Source organism: Manis pentadactyla, chromosome 7, assembly GCF_030020395.1.
Source record: "Manis pentadactyla isolate mManPen7 chromosome 7, mManPen7.hap1, whole genome shotgun sequence".
NCBI lineage: Eukaryota > Metazoa > Chordata > Mammalia > Pholidota > Manidae > Manis > Manis pentadactyla.
In genome coordinates this window covers 124,830,535-124,854,498 of record NC_080025.1, presented here as the reverse complement: position 1 = coordinate 124,854,498, position 23,964 = coordinate 124,830,535, and the positions used below count along the sequence as shown (strand labels likewise).

Sequence of the window (23,964 nt, the reverse complement as noted above, 5' to 3'; positions counted from 1 at the left end):
TTTCCTGGGGTCTTGTGTGCATTTGTAATTGCTGCCTCAAGGCAGGATGAACTGTCAGGGAAGCCAGCTTTCCCATTTCTGAACCAGACAGAACAATTTCATCCCCCCATATTCCAAAGACACAGGAGCCAAGCTGATATTGACTCCAAGGGCTTCTGCCAAAACTGGGAGCCCAAATCCACTTGCTCAGCCTGAGTATAGGGGCAGAGCATAGAGTGCTTCATGACCTGGGGAGGGAGCTGCACCTCTTCCAGAGGAACCCTTAGTTGCTGTGTCTTTATTTTCTTTACAATCACAGGGCATGCTTTCAATAGAGGTGGAGTTGGTGCCTCTGGCACCACCCATTCATCCTTCCCCAGCCGATGGCACCTTTCTCTCCACTCCCCTGAGTGCATCCTCTGCTATACCCTTTACCTTTGCTACAGTGCCTCACAGCAATGCTAGCTCAGTCTTCAACAGCTCTCTAACCTTCACCTCAATACCTCTCAGTTGGCATTCTCATGCTGCCTCTTCCTGTGCTTCTTGCTAGAGTATGGCCTTGGCCTCTTTCACAGCACCTTGCAGTGTTGCTGTCTCATTCTGTAAAGAATCTATTACCTCCTCCACTGCACCTCACAGCTCACATTCTCCTACTGCTTCTTCTTGTGCTTTTTACAGGGGTACATCCTTTTTCTTCATGATCTTTACCTCTTTCAAAGTACCTAGAGGAACACCATTTCACTTTTTTAAATAAATCTTTTACTTCCTCTGCAGCACTGCATAGCTTGCATTCTCATGCTGCCTCCTCTTGTATCAATGCTATTTCATTCTTCCGTGAATCCACAGCCTTTTGCTGCTCACATTCTCATGCTGCCATTTCTCATGTCTCTCTCAGAAGCATGTTCTTCTAATCTGTAGACTTTTTTAATACTGTGAGAAATAGCCAACCCATGGTCCCTGCTGTCTCATGTGCAATCTGTTTCTCAAAGGACCTCCTTATTATGCCAAGAGACACCTCTACTGCCTCAGATGTCATCTCCACTGCCTCCAGTCCTGGGTCAGGGCCCAGCCCTCTAGGAGGCAAGCCACCTCAGACCGCATGCCCACTTGGGGACACTTGAATGTCTCCCCATTCTAGGGGTAGCCTGCTGAAGCACCAAGCCCATGAAGGTAGCCTATTCCATTCTTCAGTCTACAATGAATCCTGCCAACTGTGCCAGTTGTCTTGCCTGAGGGTTTCAACCCTGGACAGTTCACTGTGGATTCAGTGAGACGAAGGAATGACAATGGAACGTTCCTGCGGTAAAAGGGTTTATTTCCCAGCTTTATTCTTCCAGTGATGGCAGGTCAAGCACTAGCATTATGTCTGCATCCAGCAGTCTACATGTCTGTAAACCCCCTCTGTCTCTGCCTCCACCCAGAGCACTGGGCAGAGCTCTTTATATAGTGACTTAGTCAAAACAGCTTATTGCCTAGGGTGTGGAAGCATTAGCCTAGCAGTACACCGATTACATCATCAAGTAGTTTAGGTTCAGGTGAGGATTCTAGCCATAGAAGCTTCAATTTTCCCCACAGGAAGACCGAAAAAAATCAGAAAAAAAAAATGAAAAACTACTTCTAAAGAATTATAAAATATAATTTTAACTAGCTCTACTTGTTACTGAGTCCAAGCTTGATCCACTCACTGTATGACAGGCCAGTAAATCCAGAGACAAGGTGTTGGGACAAGGAAAGTGACTTTATTCAGAAAGCCAGCAGATTGAGAAGATGGTGAACTCATCCTAAAGAACCATCTTAACTTAGGGTAAAGTCAAGGATCAGGAAGGGGTTGAGGCCAGTAAATGACAATTGACCTCAGACCTCTGGATATAAGCAAGAGTCTGAGGAGAGTTGTGAAACTCCTTGTCCTTGGTTAGTTGACTGATCATTTTGTTGACATGGGTCTGGCCATGATGTTCCTATAAGTCCCTGACAATCCAGTTGCCATTTTTGTACATATTTCTTGATCTCCTCAGGGGAGGTGAATTTCAGGTAAGGGTCTGGTTGCATTAATCTTAAGTCATGAGCAGAATTTCCTTTGATGATTAACAGCCCTACATGCAGGGCTGCAGGGCTGAGCAGAAGCTTTTTGACCCAAACATTAAGGCAGCAAAGGAGACAGATACAATATGAAGGTAGAGATGCCAAGGTTTTTCACTCTGTTAACTATTTTTTATTCTATTTCCTCTTAAAACCAGAAAACTATTTCTAGGTTCTGTTGTGCCAATGTTCTTTGTCCTCTGCTTGTTCTTTTCTTCTGTACCACTTTTTTGTTTGATTTACTCTTTAGTAGTTAACTTTACATGTTTGATTTCATACACAAAATTTTTTCATAGTCCTATGTCTGAACTCTTACATTTACTGATTACAGGGATGCAACTCTCTATTCCTTTAAACTGAAACCAAAAATCTTAAACATTTTTGGAAAGCCCTATTTAATTCAACTCTTTTTGAATCTTCTTTGAGAAAATATATGATATGTTTCTATAAATATAAAACATTGATAAATAATGATATATGTGCATGCCCAAGATAGCTTTTGAAATTGAAAAAAAATCAACAACAAAAGGGTACTGTGAGACTTAGGAGCAGGGAGATTAACACCAGTTTCATATAATCTGTAGTTGGGTATAAGAAATATAACTACCCCACCATTGACAACCCAAAATGCATTCAGCTTTTATCTTAAGTTATGTGTACTTTTATATTTTGATCTATAAGCTGTCATTGATTTGCTTTCCAGCTATATCCACAGTTATATGTGTGTAATTTTCATGAACGTGATCACTAACAAACCTCTGGAGACAGTAAAACAAGTTTATATGCTGGAATCAAAGGAGTCATTTCACATATTGTAATAAATACAATTGGGTTAACCTCTAAGACTTTAATATCTGAGTCTGAGTTCAGATTACTAGGCTAGACTGAATGTAGTAAGGAGTTCATGTCATGCTTCAGCAAATAGAGACACATTCTAATCAGTGGAGGCTCTCATTTATTCATATGATAAATTCATCTTTCTGAATTGATTTTGGTCCAACAAAATATTGTTTCAGAGAACACAAAATAACAAAGCTGACATTTCAGTATTCTATATCCAATTTTGAAAGGTATTTTTAGAGCTGCATCATTAACTTAACAGGTGTACAGAGATCTCTGAATAACAGAAGCTATTTGACATAAAGTAGAAGTATCACTGTGCTTATTTAATTAATACACCAAAAAGAAAACAGTACACAGAAACCCTCAACCACACAGTAATGAGACTATAGCAATGATATACTGTAGCTATACATTTTCTGGAAAAAATTTATAGAAAGAATAGAATATTTGAGTTTTTTTCAAATAATTTACCTGTTGTTCATTATAGTTACTTTAGAGTAGAGAATCGAATATCATTCAAGCAGGGAGCAGGGGGGACATTAAATGTATTTTGGGAGATGGAGTCACAGCATCCACAATGACTGGCAAAGCAAGTAGGTAAGTGAAGGGGATGCAGAATGGAGGTGCTGGCTGGTGATGGAGTCCACTATGCCGGTCAGACTTCCCTGTTCTGGAATTCATTCACACAGGCCTCAAAAGCTCATTTGAAGTAAGGTATTAGTGACGTGTTTTCACAGATGGGGAAACTAAAGCTCGAAGAAATGCATTAGTAAGTTATAAAGCAGATTTAAATCCTGATCTTATTTCCGAAACTACTGTTGAATCTATAATGTCAACATCCCTGCCACATTGGGTTCTCATGCTTGCTGTGTCTCTTCAAGTTGTGTTTCTTGCCTTTTGTTATGTGTGGGGAAAATGGAAGTTTCTATGGCCAGTACCTTCACCTGACCCCAAACTATCAGATGATGTAATTGGTCTGCTGCTAGGCTACTGCTTCCACACCCGTAGGCAATAAGCTATCCTTGACTGAGTCACTCATAGAAAGTGCTCTGCCCAGTGCTCTGGATGGAGGCAGAGATGGAGGAGGATTACAGACCTGCAGACTTCGGATGCAGACGTGATTCTAATGCTTGACATACTGCCATGAGAATAAAGCCAGGTATAAACACTTTTACCCCAAGAATGTTCTGTTGTCACTTTTCAGTCTCACCAAATCCACAGTGAACTTGTCTGGGACTGACACCCTCAGGTGAGACAGTATGCCAGTATGCCTGCTAATTTTTTTTGATAGCTGGACAAGATGTATTGGGTAAAAGGAACTGTTGTAAATAGGCCTTTAGTAATGTGGGCGGGGGCAGTGTTGTGTAGTCCCGTGATTGCGCCAGCCCTTAGTGAGCCTGTGCCTCTGGGACGCTGAACTTGACAAGTGTTTCTCAGGTTTTCTCTCCCCGCTTCAGTGGGACAGAATGGCTGGAATGGGCTGCGGTTGGTGTTCCCTGTCCTCCAGGTCAGTTAGGCTCAGTAACACCCGGCAGGTCAGGCTCTGATTAGCCAGTTTCTCCTGAGGGCAGGCCTTGTGAAGAAAAACAGAGTACTTGGCATGTTTCAAAATGCTTCCTTTCCCCCTCCTGCTGCAGGAAGCGGAAGAGGATTTTTCTCTGATAGTTACTGCAAGAACCTATTTGAACTCCTGGAAATAAATCTCACAAAATTGTGGATGCCCCCTTAGACTAGGTCCCGCTGGAGTTTGAATAACTCATAGTTGTCCACTCCAGCAAGTACAGTTGAGGTTTTCCTACCCAGCTCTGGTTCCCGAGGTGATTTCTGCGAGGGAGTCCTGCTCCTTTAAGGCTCCTCTGTTTGCCTTTTTGTCTCTCTGACCTTGGGGGCAGTGGTCTGTCCTAGGTCCTCATCTGTCTATGGATCTCAGAAGCGGTGTTAATTTCTCCGTCTGTTTAGCTTTTACCTGTTAGGATGGAGTGGTGACTTCCCAGTTCCTTACATGTAGAACTGAATAGTATTCTGATAGCCAAAAATGGAAAGATGATATTCTAGGCAGAGACAAAACAGGAGTAAATAGTCAGAGGAAGAAAGCCAAAGTATATATTTAAGGAAGATGAGTTTAAAAAATTGAGTGAGGCATATAATTCCTGAATGCTTATTTTATGTAACAATCAAAAGGCAGATTGGGGTGGAGGCTTTGAGGGCTTACAGTTATGTTAACAATTTTTATTTTTGCTCTTTATCAGTGCGAAGATATTGTAATTTTCTCTCAGGAAAGAAAACAAGTAAAAGAGGATATTTAGTGTATTTTTATCTGGTCCTAATTTATATGTGCAAGATGGATTAGAAGAGAAAGGGCACCAGTTGCAAGTCCTTTATGGTGGTCAAGGGTGATATGATAAATGACTGCAGTGGGACTGGACAAAACAATGGGTAGATAAAAGAAAAAAATTATATAGTGGCTGATACTGGGGATGAAATTCGGTGAACAGAATTAGAGAAATCAGGAAGAAAACTACTTACAGTAGGTGGTGAACACGTTTTTAGGCAGGATGAACTTCATTTCTTGTATTTTGGCTCTGTCTCACTTTGCTTGGTCAGCAGGCCATTGGAGATGTTGTACTAGTTGGCAAATAACAAGATGAGGATTGAAGTAGAGCAATGATGATTGAAGCCAGGAAATGGTTGGGATATCTGATACAGAAAGGTAAGTCTGAAAACATTAAGGCTAGAACCATGGACAGAGGGGGACCGACAAGAAAGGGAGAACTGGCACTCATGACAGTAGGAGAGAAACGGTAGTGACAGCATTCAAGATGCCAGGAAGGAGGGTTTCATAAAAGAAATTAAAGAGAGGTCATTGACTTTGAATGCTGATGATTTTCTCAGGATGTTTGAGAAGAGTACATTGCAAAAGCTGGTTTGCATGGTGGATGATGGTGCAGAGGGCAGAAAACATTGTTTCTACAGGATAGGTCAAGAAACAGAAAGCAAGCAGCCACTAAAGAATACCACTATGTCACAGACTGTTTTCCACATCTGGGAGATTCAGGGTATGTTTATAAAGCAGTATGATAGATTACATTATTATAGATTACACAGTATATTGTTATTTTCCCCCTTGTTTGATATCTGTGATTACATCTACAATTTCACAATGAAGCCTGTGTATTTGAATGGGCTTCATTAAAAATAAAGCACATTTTTAATCCTCACAGCTTAGATTTACCAGCTTTAATTTACCAATTAAATTGTCTTGGTTATTCCATGAAAACTATTCTTGTATGTTGTTTTTAATTAATTCACCATTATTTTATCATCTAAGTCTTTAATGCATGCTTTTATTATTATTAATTCTTCCTTCTACTTCTCTCAGTTTTATGTTGTTATTTTTGCCTGGCTTCTAGAGTTGAATACTAAGTTCATTTATTTTTGTTATTTATTTTATAATAAAAGCACTAAGAATACAATCTTTTAAAAGTACAAAACATTGTATGCAGCATTCTCATTATCTTTTATGTCTAAATAGCCCTAATTGCAGTTTTGACTTGACTTTCTGAAGAGAGTTACTGTTTAATCTCTAAGTGGTTGCCATTATGTTTATGAGTTTATTGCTAGCCTTACTAGAAACTGTCATCAGAAAATGTAATCTAAACAAGGTTGTTTTATTTTATTTTAATTTATTAAGAATATCTTCATGATCCATTTTTAAAATGCATTTTCTCTCAGCTCTAAAATTTGTCAATTTATCATTTTTCTAATACTTTTTTTCTTCTCATCATTTGCTTTGTTGCCTATAAAAGCAAATACAAGTTATATTTTCATTCAAACCTGGCTATTTGGGATCCAGATTATTGTAATTGTATTTTTGGGAGGTTTACACTGTATATACTTTTAAGCAATTCTTGATTGCTGTGTCCAGTTTTATAACTATGGGTTTTATGTAGATTTCTCACATACCACAATGATCAGGGTCCTATCTTTGATATTATGATTCCTTTTCTGGACTTCTCAAGTTTGCTGTAATTTTCAGCAGAGTGGATTACATATTCAAGCAAATATTTTCCAGTAAAGTCTTTTAAAAATTTTATGTTTTTCTCAGTGATGGCATATCTGACAAAGTTTTCCTCTAGTCCTCAAATGTGAAAGAAAATTAGGCAGTTATTTATATAATTAGGCAATCATCAGTGTTTCTCCTAAAAAATAGTATACTTCTTTTTATTCTGCATTTGTGTTGTGGTGGAAATATTTGAAACTATCTTCATTTTTATTTTTTATTAGATAAGCTTTTTTAGTCATTTGATTTATATTGAGTTTTTCTTTAACCTTGTACCTCCTTCCAACAAGTCTTATGTATCATCAGTCCCTTGTATTGATTTTTGCCTTTCAGTACATTCACATAGATGTTTCTTCAGCAGACAAATGTTTTCTTTCCTCATCTCTTTGATTACATTTTCCTATAACAAGTGCTTTGGTTTTTCCTTTAGATATGTTAGTTATTCACATTTTTTTCTCATAGTCTCTTTCTTCTATTTCCTTCCATATTTTCTACCATTGTTTCCATCTCTGTATTTGTTTTTTCCTCATTGGAATGAGAAACTTTACAAGTTGGTCTCTACATCGGTAATTCTATTTTAAGCAAACTCAACCCTCACTTCCTTGTTTCCTATATGGATTTTCAGTTGGCAATTGATTTTTAGCTCTCCTGCGTTTCTCTGTATCTAACCTTCCTTTACAGTTAGGCTTGTTAATTTTAATTTCAACCTCTTCTTATTTTAAATGTTTATTAAATGTATTTGTACGTAAGATTTGTAAAAGTGCATTAGTCCTACAACTCTTATTTGGAAGATGACAGCCCCCCAGTATATCTGTCCCTGTTTTCAGATGACCAAAGATGGCTACATTCAACTCTCTAACTGTTCCTCGATGTGTTTTACTCTGTATTTCTAAATAACTTGCTCACGCTTAATTTCTACTTATGTTTCTGCTATGTCAGTTTATATTGAATATGAGGAATTATCTACTACATACCTGTCTTTCTCTGCTATTTACACTTCCTGTTCTGCATAGCTTTCATGTAAGCAATGTGCCATCAAGCATGCCTTAATGACCTTTGCTTTTCTGGTAAGTTTTTTGTTGTTCTTGTAGCTAATACTCAACAATGAGAAAATTGTTGGTTGCTGTGTGTTTTGTTTTGTTTTACTTAAAACCAATTTACTCTCAAACTTTGTCCAGGGGAAAATAAAGTCAGCTGTATTTATGATCTTAGAGACATCCCTCCAGCTTCTGTGATTTTGATTGGTACTGAAAGGAAGGGAGCAACACACAGCAGCAATTCACCGGAGAATTCCGCTTTATTAGGGAAAGGTGCTGTGTTATATAGAAAAGGGCATGAGCTGATTGAGGTGTCACTTCTACGGGGCTGGTGGCTATTGGCTAGGTGCTGGGATTAGGGGGGCGAGGGGTGATTGGGGTTCAGGTGGCGCCGGTGGGAACCAAGGACCCGCAAGAGAAGCAGGAGGTTCGCCATCTTATTGGTGGGGGCCCTTCATTCCCCCCTTTCTCCTCTATGGGGTTGTGGACGTTGCTTTCTCTTTGACTGCTTCCTGCTGAATGGGGGCAGAGAAAGGAGTGACGGCTTGAGGACTGAGAGGAAAGGGTTGATAGGACTCCCCACAGTAAGGACGAGTAGATGTGGACTTCTTCAGGTTGGAAATCAATGAAGGTTCCCTGTAACCATAGGTCGAGGACTTGTTGATTCTAACAGTGCCAAGAGGATACGGGTGCCAGAAGCCAGGCGTCTGCGGCCATTGTTTCCAGGAACAGTTTCCAGCGGAGAGAGGGGTCCATCTCAGCATGTGGTGAGGAGGTTACATGAGGGTGAGGGATCTTCTGTGGCTAAAAGCTGGTAGTTCCTGAGTAAAAGCTGGTTGAAAGTTTGATTAGAGATTTTACCAACTTGGGATTTGATAAACTTTACAAGGCAAGAAGAGACAGGAGAGAATGATTATTATAGGGCCTGCAATGGGCCAAAGCCAGGTAAGGAAGGGGTTTGTTAGTATTGAAGAGAATGGGTTGGAGGAGTAATACTGTGGGTACCGGGAGTTACCCATGTAGTGAATGGCGCAAGACCAGTAGGGACATCTCTGTAGGTGTCTGGCCATCACCTGCAACAGGCTTGTTTTTGGTCATAGAGGAAGCAGACGTAGGGAGAATAAAGGTAGCTGCTAGTGAACACTTCGGTGGAGGGAGGAAAGTGGAGGTATAAAGGCTCGGAGCAGCCTTTCAAGGGCAGTCTGATGTGGCAATGAGGGCAATAATTTTTGTTTGATGCTGTGTGTAAGTCTGTCTGACTTTGAATCGCCATACAAAGGAGGCTGGGGTGGAGGGGAAGACAATAGGAAAAGCGAGAGAGAGCGAGAGCAGTAAAGGAGGAAAAAGTCATGATTCGTGTATGGATGGCAAAGGGGGTGAACGGGATTTTGGAGGAAAGAGGACAGTAAGGTCAGGAGTCTGGAGGGAGGGGGAGTCTGTAAACTTTTGTAGGTTAAGAGATCCTTTAGGTGATGTGGAGACAGAATGGTAAGGGGCGCCCCGAATGTCAGTTTATGAGCTTCCTTCTGCAAGAGCTGTCCAGCGGCTAATGCCTGTAGGCAGGGGGCCCATCCCCGAACTGTGGGGTCTAACTGCTTGGAAAGATAAGCTACTGGGGCAAAGGATGTGCTATAATGTTGGCCTAGGACTCTTAGAGCTTGACTGGACCTCTCATGAATGTATAATGAGAAGGGCTTCGACAAATCAGGAAGATGGAGAGCTGGGGCTTCCACAAGGGCTCGATGGAGCTTAACGAAGGAGTGTTGGGGTGAGGAGGATAATGGTTCTTCAGGGGGGCCCTTGCTGAGGTCGTATAGGGGTCTTGCCAACAAGGAGAAGTTAGGGATCCACACTCTAAAATACCCAGCCAGGCCTAGAAAGGAAAGGATTTCTGTCTTGGTTTTGGGAACGGGAAGGTCAGAGAGGAACCATTTTCTGTCTAAGGTAATAGACTTTCTTTGTTGAGATAGAAGGAATCCGAGGTAAGTGACAGAAGGGGAAGAGATTTGAGCTTTGACGGGGGATACCCGGTAACCTCTGGAAGCTAGAAGGTTAAGTAGGGAGGCAGTGTCAAGTTGAGACTGTTCCCACGAGGGACTGCAGAGTAGAAGATCATCCACGTATTGTAATAAGGTGGACTCAGAGTGATCATGATGAAACTGTTTGAGGTCCTGAGCTAGGACCTGTCCAAAAATATGGGGACTATCTCGGAAGCCTTGTGGCAAAACTGTCCAAGTGAGTTGTTCAGAATGTCTTGTGTATGGGTCCGTCCAGGTGAAGGCGAAAAAATCTTGGCAGGAGGGGTCCAGAGGGATAGAAAAAAATGCATCCTTGAGATCTAGGACTGAGAAGTGGGAGGCCGAGGCAGGGATCTGCGATAAAAGGGTGTATGGATTTGGGACTAAGGGATGGATAGGGACGATGGCCATGTTGATGAGGCGAAGGTCTTGGACGAGGCGGAAAGATCCGTTGGTTTTTTTAACAGCTAATATGGGGGTATTAAATGGGGAGTGAGTGGGTCTGAGGTAATTTTTGTTTAAAAGATCTTGAATGATGGGTTGGAGGCCTATGAGGGCCGAAGTGATTAGGGGGTATTGGGCCTGACAGATATACTGAGAGGGGTCACGTAATTTGATAGAGGCAGGAGGACATAGAGCCACAGAGGGGCTTGTAATGTCCCAAACTTTGGGATTTACAGGATGTATGAGGCGGAACTGGAGCTTTCATTGGGTAGAGGGGGGTCGTCGGCTATGAGGGCCATCAGAAAGGGGGTACTGGGGGCTGTGGGAGTGGATATAGTTATGGAAACATAGAGGAGAGAAAGGATGTCCCGTCCTAGTAAGGGGATGGGACACTGGGGCATAACCAGGAAGGAGTGGGAGAAAGGTATGGGATTGTCCTGGATTGTGCATAAAAGAGGGGGGGGGTTAATGGGAAAATCTGTTTACCTCCTACCCCGACTATAGGAGTAATGGCAGGCGTGGTAGGGCCCCGGTATTCTCGCAAGACTGAGAAGGTGGCTCCTGTATCTAGGAGGAAGGAGATGGGGCGACCGTCTACTATTAAAGTAACCCTGGGCTCCTGTTTGGTGATGGAAATGGTCGGGCGAGAAGCCCCCGGGCCCCGTCAATCATCTTCTGCCAGCCCCACTACGGCAGGCTTAGGATGGGGGTTGTTCGTCCAGCCTCCCCTTCGGGTGGCTGGGCAATCAGACCCCCAGTGGCCCTTTTTGTGGCATCTGGGGCATGGGGTGGTAGGAAATCTGGGGGAGGGGATGCCTTTGACCAATGTCCCTCTTTTCCGCACTTGAAACAAGCTCCTGTAGGGGGCTTGTTTGTAGAGGGCGCCCAGGTTGTGGTTTTATCAGCTGGGCCAACATTTGGAAATTGGCCTGATCAGCCTTTTGTTTACGGCGTTCTTTCTCCTCCTCCCGGTTATGGAAGACTTTAAAGGCCACTGTTAGGATCTCAGTCTGTGGGGCAGCGGGGCCCTGTTCTAACTTTTTGAGTTTAGCTTTAATGTCGGGGTGGCTTTGAGCTAGGAAGTATGTCATAAGGACGTGTCTCCCGTCAGGCGTTTCTGGGTCCAGGCTGGTAACTGTAATAGGGCTTGAGTGAGTCTGTCTAAGAACTCGGAGGGAGTCTCCTCCCTCCTTTGAATTATGTCTTGGAGCTTTTGAAAATTGACTACTTTACAAGCTGCCTTTTTCAGACCTGCTATTAAGCAGCAGGCGAAGATATCTCGAGAGCGGAGACCCACGGTGGTGGGGAACTGAAGGGTTCTGGCTCAGTCTGTGGGGGAGAAACAGGTGATGGGGGCAAAGACGGAGGAGGCTCCTGGGACTTAGTTAGAGGGGGGCTGAAAGGCTCAGGCTTGATCTGCAGGAGGGGTGAGGTGGGGGAGGAGATGGTGGTGGAGGAAGGGGGAGGGGCTGTTGTAGGAGAGGAGGGGGAAGGGAGTGAACGGGAGGCTTCTGTGGGAGAGACGGCTTGCAGGCTGGGAGAACTTGGTGGGAGGCGGTGGGGAGGAGGAGGTGGAAAGCTTCGATATAGGGAATCTCCTTCCATTTTTTCAGGCGCTGGCAGTAGTTAAAGAGATCGCGAGTGATGTTAGGATCAAGAGTTCCCCCTGGGGGCCATTGGTTGTTATTGTCTAGGGGGCATGTCGGCCAATCTTGGGAGCAGTATTTGCGGAGAAGTTTTGGTTTTATATCAGGCGTCAGGGAGAGGGTGGCTAGATGCTTGAGCAGGCATTCAAGAGGTGAACTTTCAGGGAGGGATGAGGAGGCTCCCATGGCTAAAGGACAGAGAAGGAGACAAACAGGGGAAGACGAACGGAGACCCTCGGACTGGGAGCAGACGGCAAGGAGACAAAGGGCGTCCCCGATGATCCTTGGGGGTCTGCGGAAACTCGTATATGAGTCGGAATTTCTTGGGAAATGTGGGTTGTCACCCAGACTCCTCTAAGAGGGCAGAGTGCCGGAGTCCGAGGTACCTAGTACTAGGAATTTTTGGCAGAAGGAATTTTCAGTGGAAGGAATGGAAGGGGGGGGCGAGAAGGGAGCGTTCTCATCCGCAAAGGAGTCACCTCGTTTATGGCTGTTGGAGGAGGGGGCTGAGGGTCCACTGCAGCCGTGAAGGCCTAAGGTGGGGAGAGTTTCCTCCTCATCGGGGAAGAATGGCCCACTCCGGGGGAAAACTTACCCAAAGGCCAGAGAGGAGTGGTGAGTGTGAGGAGCCAGCGCCGGAAAAAGAGGACGAGGGCAAGCTGCTGCTGGTGTCAGGGGAAGACGGGGCCCAGTTGGGGTGTCCCGTCTCCCAGGTTTCAGCACCAATGAAAGGAAAGGAGCGACACACAGCAGCAATTCACCGGAGAATTCCACCTTATTAGGGAAAGGTGCTGGGTTATATAGGAAGGGGCATGGGGTGATTGTGGTGTTACTTCTATGGGTCTGGTGGCTATTGGCTAGGTGCTGGGATTGGGAGGGGGGCGAGGGGTGATTGGGCTTCAGGTGGCGCCGGCGGGAACCGAGGACCCGGAAGAGAAGCAGGAAGTTCGCCATCTTATGGGTGGGGGCCCTTCAGGTACAGTAGTGTACTCTGTGCAGTATACAGACTGCATCCCAGAACCGCCCTTTTCCTTTTACCATAATTCTGGGATTTCTTCACATCTCTTTTGTGTTGCATTTCCTGTTTCCTGTAACCCTGCTCCCCCATCTCCCTTCATTTGTTCTCTTGTTTAGGTATAGCACCTCAAATGATATCTTCCTTAGGCTGCAAATGGAACATAAGATATTTTGGAGAACTTGCACATATATATATGCCTTTCATTTTAGTATTATGTTTAAACAAGATTGCCAAAGTCTCGTTTGGATATCATTTTCCTTTAGAATTGGAAGTCACTGCTTCCTTGTTCCCCAGCTCCCAGGCCATTCTGATCCCTGATTCTTTGTAACTTTTTTTTTTTTCCATCTCCAGAATCTTTTAAGATCTCCTCCTAGCCTCATTATTCTGAAACTGAACATGACATACCCCAATACGTGCACATTTTATTTTTTTGTACTGGGCACTCTGTAAAACCTTTTAATCTAGAATTTCATATCCTTTCCTTCTGGAAAAAGTTTTTTTTCGATAATCCCAACTCTTTATTTTCCTCTTCTGGCATTCTTATTGTTTAGATCTTGGGCTTCCTGGACTGATCTTTAAATTCTCTCCTCATTTCTTTCCTTATGTCTCTTTTATCCACTTTCTGAGAGATTACCTCACCTTTACCTTCTAATTCTTCTATTAATTTCCATTTCTGAAATTATAATTCAGAATTGTAATGAATTCCATTATCTAGAACTATTAATAGTTATGTATTATAATTAATGTAGTTGTAAGTATTAATTATAATTATTATTTTGATTGGTTTATAAATGCTTTCAGTGCTCTCTGAATGTTCCATTTTTTACAGAAACAAATCCTTGTTTTATGCATGCATTTTTAAAAAATCTCTGAAGTTAATAATTCTTAGATGGCTTTCTCCCCATGCATACACCCGGTTTATTTAAATTGATTTTTTTCTCTTATTTGTTTGATTTACTATCTATTTTGCAAGGTAGAAAATTTCTTCATGCCTAGTGATCCCTGGATTTCACTCATATTTAAGGGTGCACTATAAAGGTTAATGAGAACCCTGCATGGATGTGTTAGTGACAGTGGACATCACTGAGAAATCACCTGTTGTCAGAATGTTTAGAGCATTTCTTTTAGGCTTACAGATCTAAAAGTCTCCCAAAGCTGAATCTTCAAATCCTTTGGTTGGGGGATAGTACTCTGTGAGCCAAGTAGGAGAAGAGGAATGGAAAACTCACAGTTAGGTATTCATATTTTTGCTTACCACAGCTAATTTCAGTGCAGTACTCTGATATCCATTGTTTCAGCTGTCCTGCCTCCAAGGGACCTTATCTTTTAATCTTCTCCAGATAGTAAATCTCTAGTCTTCTGCCAGGCAAGGAGAAAGGAAGTAGCCCAGCTTCACAAACATCAAAATTTGATCACATGATTTTAGTGTTGAATTCCAATCCCCTCTAAATTGGCTGAGCTCTTTCTGTGCACAAGTGTTGCTACATTCACCTTTATATCCTAGAACATACCCTGTTGATCATGTTGTTATGACAGTTTATGTTTTTGAGCAAATGATTATTTCATAAATTGATGAAACCCTTAGCCAGATATGACTTATTGGAAATGTTTCTCTTCTGAGGTCCTAGATCTCCTTTTCTTATTTTGTTGCCTTTGTTTAGATACATTGTCATTTCTGTATCAGAATAAACGTATCTTAATATCATAGAGGCTTTTCCTACAAGTTCCAGACAATTTTGCTTTTATGTCTGCTGTTCAGTGTTCACATTCTAAGCAAGTCTTTGCACTGTATTTCCATAGCTCTAGTTACCACTCATTCTAATAACTGCAGCATAGATACAAACAATTCCAGAAAATATTAAAGTACATCTTTGTGAACCATATTCCCCCAAAGTGCCAGCCATAGTCCCCCATCCTGCCATTCAATTTCTCTCTCATCTGTTCTTTTCTGCTTGGTCACTTGCTCATGTGGAATCCAAGTGAGCTCTGTCTCCGTCTCTCTGTTTTTCTATTCTGTACTGCACTCCATGGGGAGAGTCATTAGTCTCTAGGTTTCAGGCTGAAAGGCAACATCAGGTTCTTGCCATTTTTCAGAAGTCATTTCTTTTTATGATGTGTCTCGGTTGTGATAGCTCTATTCCTGGCTCCAGGAGCCTTTTTTGTTGATGTTTAGCAGTTCATGTCTATCTCTAAGTGGATAGAATATAGAGAGAGTCATGCAAGCCCTAAGAATTCAATGTGGAATAGAGCTTTTTTTTAAAATTGGTGTCTTCTCTTTTTAATTCAAATAAAGTATCATATTTTGCATGCATTCATTCAGGATTGTTATATACACCTTTCAGTCAGGAAGAGTACAGTTTAAGGTTACTCTGAATAAAGCATACTAAAACTGATAAAATTACCTTTATGATGCTCTTATATGGAATGAAATAGCTAGAAGACTCTTAGCTGGAAACGTTTCGCTGTAATGGCTATGAGGGGAGAGAAATCACTAGGCTTAGCCTACTTACCATGAAGCAAATGTTTATCTTAAGATCTTTGCATTGCATTGGGTGTGAACAAATCCCTTAAGTAAATCGTCATTAAATTAATTTGGTTCTCCTTTCTAAATCTGTTTTAGACTTACCCTTTCTTTTCCATTTCCAGTAAACCAACTGCCATGGACTCACTTTTCTGCTCTTGTCCAGGGCCTCTCCTCTCTAGTCCACACACTTCTCACCTGGACTATTATTTCAGATGCCTTATATCTGCTCCACTGTCTCCTTTCTCATCTACTCCCTGTTCTGGATGTCCAGACAGTTTTAAATAAAAAATGTAAATTTTTTTTTGACCAGCTCTCACATGCCATGTGCTGCTTTTGCGAGCCATTATGTGGAGGCAGCAAAATGCTATGATTGAGTGTGTGCCTGCAGGCCCCCTCTACAACTGAATAACTGGGTGAGGTGGAGCACATTACCTAGTGCTCTGCAACCCTTTAAACAAAATGGCAGAGGAGTGGCACATGGGTGGGGGAACCTAAGTCCCAGTACACCTTCAATAAATGTTAGCTGTCACCGTCGTCATCATCACTTTCATGTTTTGTTTGCTTAACAATATAAAGTGGCTCACCATCCCAAACCCCTCGGTCTACCTTTTCACATTCTGAAGGCATTAAGCTCCTGCACCTTGCCAGGGACTGAGTTAAATGCACGTGGACTGACAGGTGCTGATATCGAAATGGAGCAGTGTTACTGCACTGAACGTCTATTTTATTTTTTTCAAAATATTACAGAATGTTTTATAATGAATCATCTTAGTTTCTGCATGCATTAGTAATCGACTTAGTGCTGGAAAAATAAGGAATGTGAATAATGAAAAGGAATATTCTAAGAGTTTGCAGAATTGCCTATTGAGAGTATTTGTACTGAGCTGATTTTCATACTACCTGCTTCTAGTTATTATTAGCAATGAAGGATCTGCTCAGTTGAATTTAGTCATCACACAATACTGGCATAATATGTTTAATGTAGCTATCATATATTTCATTTATATCATATTTTAAGATTTAACTAACTTTTAAATTAAAAATATGAATGCTTTTAAATATATTTTAAAAAGATCTATCATACCCAATCATCCTGAGAGGTTAAAATTGTCATTTTTATAGTAAACATTCAGATGAATCAATCCTAAGTGGAAAGATTTTATCTAAGGAAATTATCTGAAACTCTAACTTTGGTCATTTAGAATATAATCAAGAATGTAGTAACACAATTGTAACTCAATGGCCTGTGATTAAAAATGACCATTCTTACTGAATGGGAACCCAAACTTTATCACAGATTTAAAATTAAGGAAAAAAAATTACTCTGCTTCAATACTATTGTTACAAATACCTCACACTCCCTGGATATTTGCATATGCATCATGTTGGGGTGAAACTATCACAGGGCATCCTGTTCATCCGAAGTATTGTAGGTTTCACTTTCTGCCCTCTTAACTGAAGCTGCTCACCCACAAACATACCCCAACTTGCACACTCACAGGTGCCACCCTCCCCAACCTCACAGCCGTGGCAGAAGGCATTCACCTGACTGGTTTTCTTTGCACAGAGCCAGGTGAAATTGCCACATGGAGTATCCATGTGGCAATTATCAGGAACTGACATTAAGAGCTGAGATTATAGGAAAATAAAAAGTAAGAAATAGCAGATCTGCCTGAAATCCTAAAGACAGAGGATTTTTGCTTTTTGTTCCTAACAATTTTTGGAAGAGCAGCTATATTTAATTATAGGTGGAGAGTATTATCTTCTTCCCAGGTCTGCCTTTCAGTCATAAATCAGGGTATATGCAGGGTTTTCTACCTGTCTTACACATGTTCTGTTCACAAAACACTTTCACAGATACTAACTTGTTAGATCTTTCCAACATATCTGTGAGGTATGTGTCAGAGTGCATGGTCTCCCCAGAATTAGTTTCTCTGAGGTATGGCTGAAACAATCTAGAGAGCACACGGATTCAGTAAAGAGTATGTTTACTAGTCACATCTACCTACTGACTAAGGCCCTACCTTCTTCAAACACTAAATAGAGGGTAATTATAAATTTGGAATAGTCATGCCACGCAACTTAGATTACCACACATTCTATTTATTAATCAATTTATGTATGTATCAAACATAGAATTCTTCCTGCATCCTAGGCTTTAAGACAGGTAATGAGAGGTAAAACTATCTGTCCCTGAGATTACTGTGCTCTCACTGTGGTGGGGAAATGGATACATGGGCAGATAATCACAGTACAATGCCAAGAAGATATAATAAAATACATAATGAAATATAACAAAATACAGGGAAGATACCTACCTGACTGCTTTGGGGTAGATCAGAAAAGACTTCACAGAAAAGCTAACTTTTCTTACATGAAGGTAACTGAGGACTCTTAATTTTCAAATTCTGTCAAGGTGAAATTTTACTGTGTCTTTGGCCATCACGGGCCATTTCCTCATTCATGCTTGGCTTCTTGGACTTAGAACTGAATCCTTCCCTAATTTCCATCAGGGCCATATTTTTTTTCCCCTTCTTTACTGATCTTCCTGAATCTGCTCCTTAAATTTGCCCTTTCCAGGGTGCCATTTGTGCCACTTCCCCTTTGCACTTTCCATCATTTTTGTGGGTGAGAATTCACTAATATTCATGGTCTCAACTGCCTTGCATGTGCCTTTGAAATCATTGCCTCTGACAAACTTGCCTCCTGAACACAGCTCATGTGTTCGTCTAATTAATGAGCTCTTGGCTTGGAAACCTCACTGGAACTCTGAGCTCCACAGGGCCCAGAGGGCACCAAGTCATAACTTACCTTTCAAAACCTTATGTGCCCCTGTTCAGTGCAGAACACCAGCACCTGTATCCTTTCATTCCTTCTTTATTCAACAACTATTCATTGATGCCTGATGGAGGTTAGTTAGGCTCTCGGATGCAACCATGGAAAAACAGACCTGGCTTTTACTCTCCTGAGAAAAATAAATTTAAATCAGTGCTCAACAAGGTATGGCTTACTAATTCCGTGGGTCAGAATTCCTGGAAAAAGAGAGGCTCTTTTAAAAACGTCAAGTTGAGGTTCTTTCCCAGATCTATTGAGTTGTAATTTCTAAGAACTGGGGCCCAGGGACGTATATTTTAAGGAAACCACTTCAGTGATTCTGAGGAACATAACCTAGAATTTATGAAACCACTTATTTAAATAAAAAGAAAATCAAACAAATAAATGTATAATTACATGCTGTAAAAGTGTCAACAGTACAAGGTGCTGTTGAATATATAATGGGGGTAAGGAGGGCTGATACGTAACCATCAGCCATTTCCTGGAAGTTAGACAGGGACAAGGTCATGCACGGCCATGTAGGTGGTGACTAGTTAGACATGACAGGTGGAAGTAAGTGAAATGCTAAGCTGACTCTCACATCAGAGGCCTTAATGCCACCTTTTGGTTCCTCTCTTTCCCTCACTCCACTCTTTTCTCTATTTTCTATGATATATCTCAAATCCATCCCATCCTCATCACCACTGCTTTTAACATAGTTCATAGGCTCTTGTCTGGCATGGAATTATGACATTAGTCCCCTAATTCTTATCCTTGCTTCTATATTACCCTCTTCCTTGATCAGTCACCACAGTGATCTCCAAAATAAAATATATTATATATAGGTATATATAAAATCATGTCACATATTTACACTAAAATCCTTAATCACTCTCTATGGCCTTGAGAATAAAGCCTGACAACCCGGTGCTGTTTACCAAGTCCTTCATGCCCACTGTCATTCCTCAGATTCCTGTTGTCATCTTTCATTTGGAATTCTGCAGCAGCCTCTGCTTTTAACATAGTTCATAGACTCTTGCATGGAATCACATTATTCCCCTAATGCTTATCCTATAGCACCCTCTTCCCTGATCGGTCACCACAGTGATCTCCAGGGACTGACATGTGTGTAGTCTTGGTCTCCTTTAGTTTTCTCTATACCCTGCAGCCCATAGATTCTTGTGAACAATGAAATTCATCATCCCTGTCCTTGTTATAACCCTTCAGAGGATCCCAGCTCCCAAGATAACATCCGAACTCCAGTGCTTTAAGCTACACTTCTGCATTCTTTATATCTTTAGTTTCTCCATTTTCATAGCTTCTTGCCCCTAGGTCTTAATGTCTTTCTTTTTTCTTTTTTCTTTTTCCTTTTGCCTGTTGCACCCTTGAGACCATTTCCCCTGACTTATCTCCTACATGTCTTTCAGGCTGCTGTTGACATATCCATGAAGAATGGGCTCGGTGGCCCTGCTAGATGCCCCTCTAGCATCACCACTTCCTCACCACATTTTAGGGCATCTAAAGCTGAGCTGTGATTGGTTCTTCACTGATCTCTTTACCACCTACACTATCTCTGGAGGCCAGGGACCGTGTCGTGACCACGGCTGAATTGCCTCATTGAACCTTATGTCTTGAACAGAGTTGACATGCAGTTTTTAAATTTTTACAGCAAATAAAGGATGGAGTGTTAATACTTCCTGAATGTATCAACTTTAATAATTTGCATATTTTAAAAACAACAGATTTATGGAGATATTGCGCATGCTGTAAATTTGACCTTTTAAAAAAGTGCATATATGGTTTTTAGTATATTCATAAAATTGTGCATCCATCACCACTATCTAATTTTAGGCCATTTTAACTACTACCCCAGAAATCCTGTACCCTTGAACAGTAGCTCCATTCCCTTCTCCCTTTATCCTCTGGCAGTCACCAATCTACTGTCTGTCTATGGATTTACCTATTCTGGACATTTCATATAAAATAAAATTACATAATATGTGCTCTTTGTGATTGATTTCTTTCACTTAGCATATTTTCAAGGTCCATACATTTTATAGCAAATATTAATCCTTTATTTCTTTTTAATATTCAGTTGTATAGATATGGCACATTTTGTCTACCTATTCATCAGGTAATGGGCATTTGGGTTGTTTCCACTTGTTGGCTACTTGAAAAATGGCTGCTGTGAACAATCATGTACAAATTTTTGTGTGAACATATGTTTTCAGTTTTCTTGGATGGAAATTATTGAGGAATGGAATTGCTGGGTCATACGGCAACTGCATATTTAATTTTTCATGGAACTGAAAAACCATTTTCTGAAATAATTGCACTATTTTACATTGCCCCCAACAATGTAAAGATTTTAATTTCTCCACATCTTCAATGACACTAGATAATGTCTATATCTTTTATTATAACTGTCCTAGTGGGCACTGTCATTTTGATTTGCATTTCTCTGATGACTGATCATGTTGGGCATGTTTTCATATACATATTGGCCATTCATACATCTTCTTTGAAGAAATGTCTCTTCAATTCTTATGCCCATTTTAATTAGATTATTTCTCTTTTAACTGTTTAAAGCTAAGAGTTTTTAGGTATACATTCTGGGTACAAGTTCCTTATCAGATACAGAATTTGAAAATATTCTTTCCCACTCTGTGTGGGTTGTCTTTTCACTCTCCTAATGACATCTGTTCAGTCACAAAAGTATTTAATATTGATGAAGGCCCATTTATCTATTTTATTTTGTTGCTTATTCTTTTGGTGCCATGTCTTGTCCCAAAATCATTTGTTAAAAAGATTATTCTTTCTCTATAAACTTTCTTGGCATCCTTGTCAAAAACCAATTGAGCAGACATGTAAGAGGTTGTTTCTGGGATCTCAATTTTTCTTAACTGATTTGTCTATTACTATGCCAGTATCATGCTGTCTTGATTACTATAGCTTTGTACTAAGTTTTAAAATCATGAGACATGAATCTTCCAACTTCATTCTTTGCTTTCAAGATTGTTTTGTCTATTCTGAGTCCTTTCCATTTCCATATGAATTTTAGGATCAGTTTGTCAACTTCTGCAAAGAAGCCAGATGGGATTGGAGCAGGGATTATATTGAATCTTACAGGGTATTTCTGTCTTTCCAATATTAAATTTTCTGATCCATGAAAATGGGATTTCTTTTTGCTTATTTAGATCTTCTCTCATTTTTTAAAGTAATACTTTGTAGTATTTTAGTGAAAAAAAATCTTGCACCTCACCTGTTTATTCCTAAGTATTTTATTTTTTGATCCTATTGTAAGCAAAATCTTCTTAATTTCATTTTAAATTGTCATTTTATGTAGAAGTCTTTGCTTTATTAAAGGTTATGTAGAATTGTGATACCACATAAAACCAGGGCTTCAATCTATATATCATCTCACACATAGTAGATTTTCAAAGGACACTAAGCCCACTTGCCATCATGAATAGGAGTAGAAAGCTGTGCATGACCTAAAGCAAATGGATGAATATTATGGAGGCAATATATATTTATACATGAATATATGTATATATTGATTTCTTTAAAACATATGAATATGTATATATTATATCAAAAAATTTTCAGTTTCTTTATAAAATGAACTGTGCAATGTATATTCATTCATATGTGAATCATGGTTCATAAAATATGATACCAAATTTGGACATTTTAAATAGTCATGCTGATTAAGTGCACTTGTTAGACTTGCTGATTATATGTAATTTAGTGAGTGCAACTCTGGACGGAAAATATTTTCCCAGCCTGGGGCAAAATACCTTTGAAACCAAAATCAGTAAAAGGGAGAAATAAAGTGGGAGAAACCCATTTATTGCTTACAGTCATCCACCTCTACACACCTGTGTCTCTTGTGACCCATCTGCAAAGAAAAGGGCTACACCCAACCCCTCTGGTCCAGATATGCACTCAATTTCCTTTGTAATTACCTATTGATATGAAGATGGACTACTCCTCTCCACCCCCTGGAAACACCTATTGTATGGAGATGAATTAAAGGCAGGTGAGAGATTCTGGAAAATTGCAATTTTACCCACAGCCCACCCTTCCAGAAATCTCGCCTCACAATCTACTTGCTTTCCATCTTATGCAATGGCCCTTGTGCGAGATAACTATAGCATTGTAATCAGACTAATAACATACAATAGCAACAGCAATAAAATCATGACAATCCTCAATCCTAACCAAAGGATTCCACTAGGTTCAAAGTCCTATGCAGATTAAATCCATGGCTCGCCCATTCCACAGGCGCCAGTAGCTGAATAGGTAGGGAGTTCAGGGTAATCATCATAAGGCAGCTGCAGCCAGGGGAAGGGTCCAGATCACCGTAGAAGAAAATAACTTTAAGGGTGATAAGATACATGTTTGAATGACATCAGCATAGGCAAATCTTGTCCATCAGGTAAGGTGCATGCAAGATAGTGGTCCTGTGGTAGGACAGTGGCAGGAATGGGATCTTGTCGTAGTTTATTGTACCAGACTTTCACACCCCTCTGTGTGGGATTTACAGATGGGCCAATATATGGGGCTATGGGAGGTACATGCACTGGCCTTAAAGATAAAACAAAACTTCCCTGTAAGATGCTCTTAACTTCCGAATGTCTTGGGTACACTACCATGATCTTTGGGGGCCACTCTGATGTTATTCCAGGAACACACTGGAGGCCAGCTTCCAGGTCTTTTCCCAAGGTGCCAAAGGACCAACCATTGCTGGTCCATGTGTCAAAATGTCCAGGGCCACATCCACTCAACAGTCTCTTCAGACTCTTCAGACTCTTTAATGTAGTAGGGGTTGGCATCAGGATGTTGCTCTGCTGGCCATATCCTGGCTTCAATAACTCCTCTTTGGTTTGCACATACAGTTGTATAGGAGAGGCAGCAATGTGTGTTAGCATGTCCACAGGGCTTACAGCTCCTTTTCGGGGCTTCTCATTCAAACGCTGTAGCACTGTCCATAAACGAACTGACCAGCCCCGTAGACTATTGGTGTCCGAATTCAGGCCAGATTTCAATAAACCATTGTACCTTTCTATTATGACTACTTCAGTAGGGTTATATGGTACATGAAACTTCCATTTTATTCCCAATTGCTACACCCATTCTTCAAAGGTCAATGGCAAGCCCTACCAATGGGCTACAGCCCACATTGTCTTTTGCCCCATGTGCAACAAATGCTGATGCAACCATTGGACTACATCAGAGGTAGGCTTTCCTTCTAGCCAACGCACCTGGGCCAATGTGTCTGCTTCATCATACCCTGGGGATACCAAAGGTAAATGGCCAGTCACATGATATACAGTAACAGTATTAGTCCTACCAGAGGCCCATAGGTCTTGCTACAGCACTTGCCCCAAAGGGGTCAGTGACCAACCATCCAGTTGGCATGGTATCATGTCAGTCATCACAGAGTAAAGCCCTGATAGACGGACCAGCTGTCAGTGCTGACAACTATAAGGGAGGGCT

General features: G+C 41.0%; 1 protein-coding gene and 1 long non-coding RNA gene across 2 annotated transcripts in view; one reads left to right on the top strand and one right to left on the bottom strand.

Moving 5' to 3' along the window:
* The window catches only part of GRM8 (glutamate metabotropic receptor 8), a 759,463-nt gene that overhangs the window by 635,582 nt on the left and 99,917 nt on the right, over positions 1-23,964 (top strand). The window lies entirely within an intron of this gene.
* LOC118924383 (uncharacterized) lies at positions 3,015-5,625 on the bottom strand. Its single transcript, XR_005029586.2, has 3 exons — positions 5,428-5,625; positions 4,868-4,952; positions 3,015-4,474 (listed from the first exon to the last, which is right to left on the bottom strand). It is a non-coding gene; the product is annotated as an uncharacterized LOC118924383 (long non-coding RNA).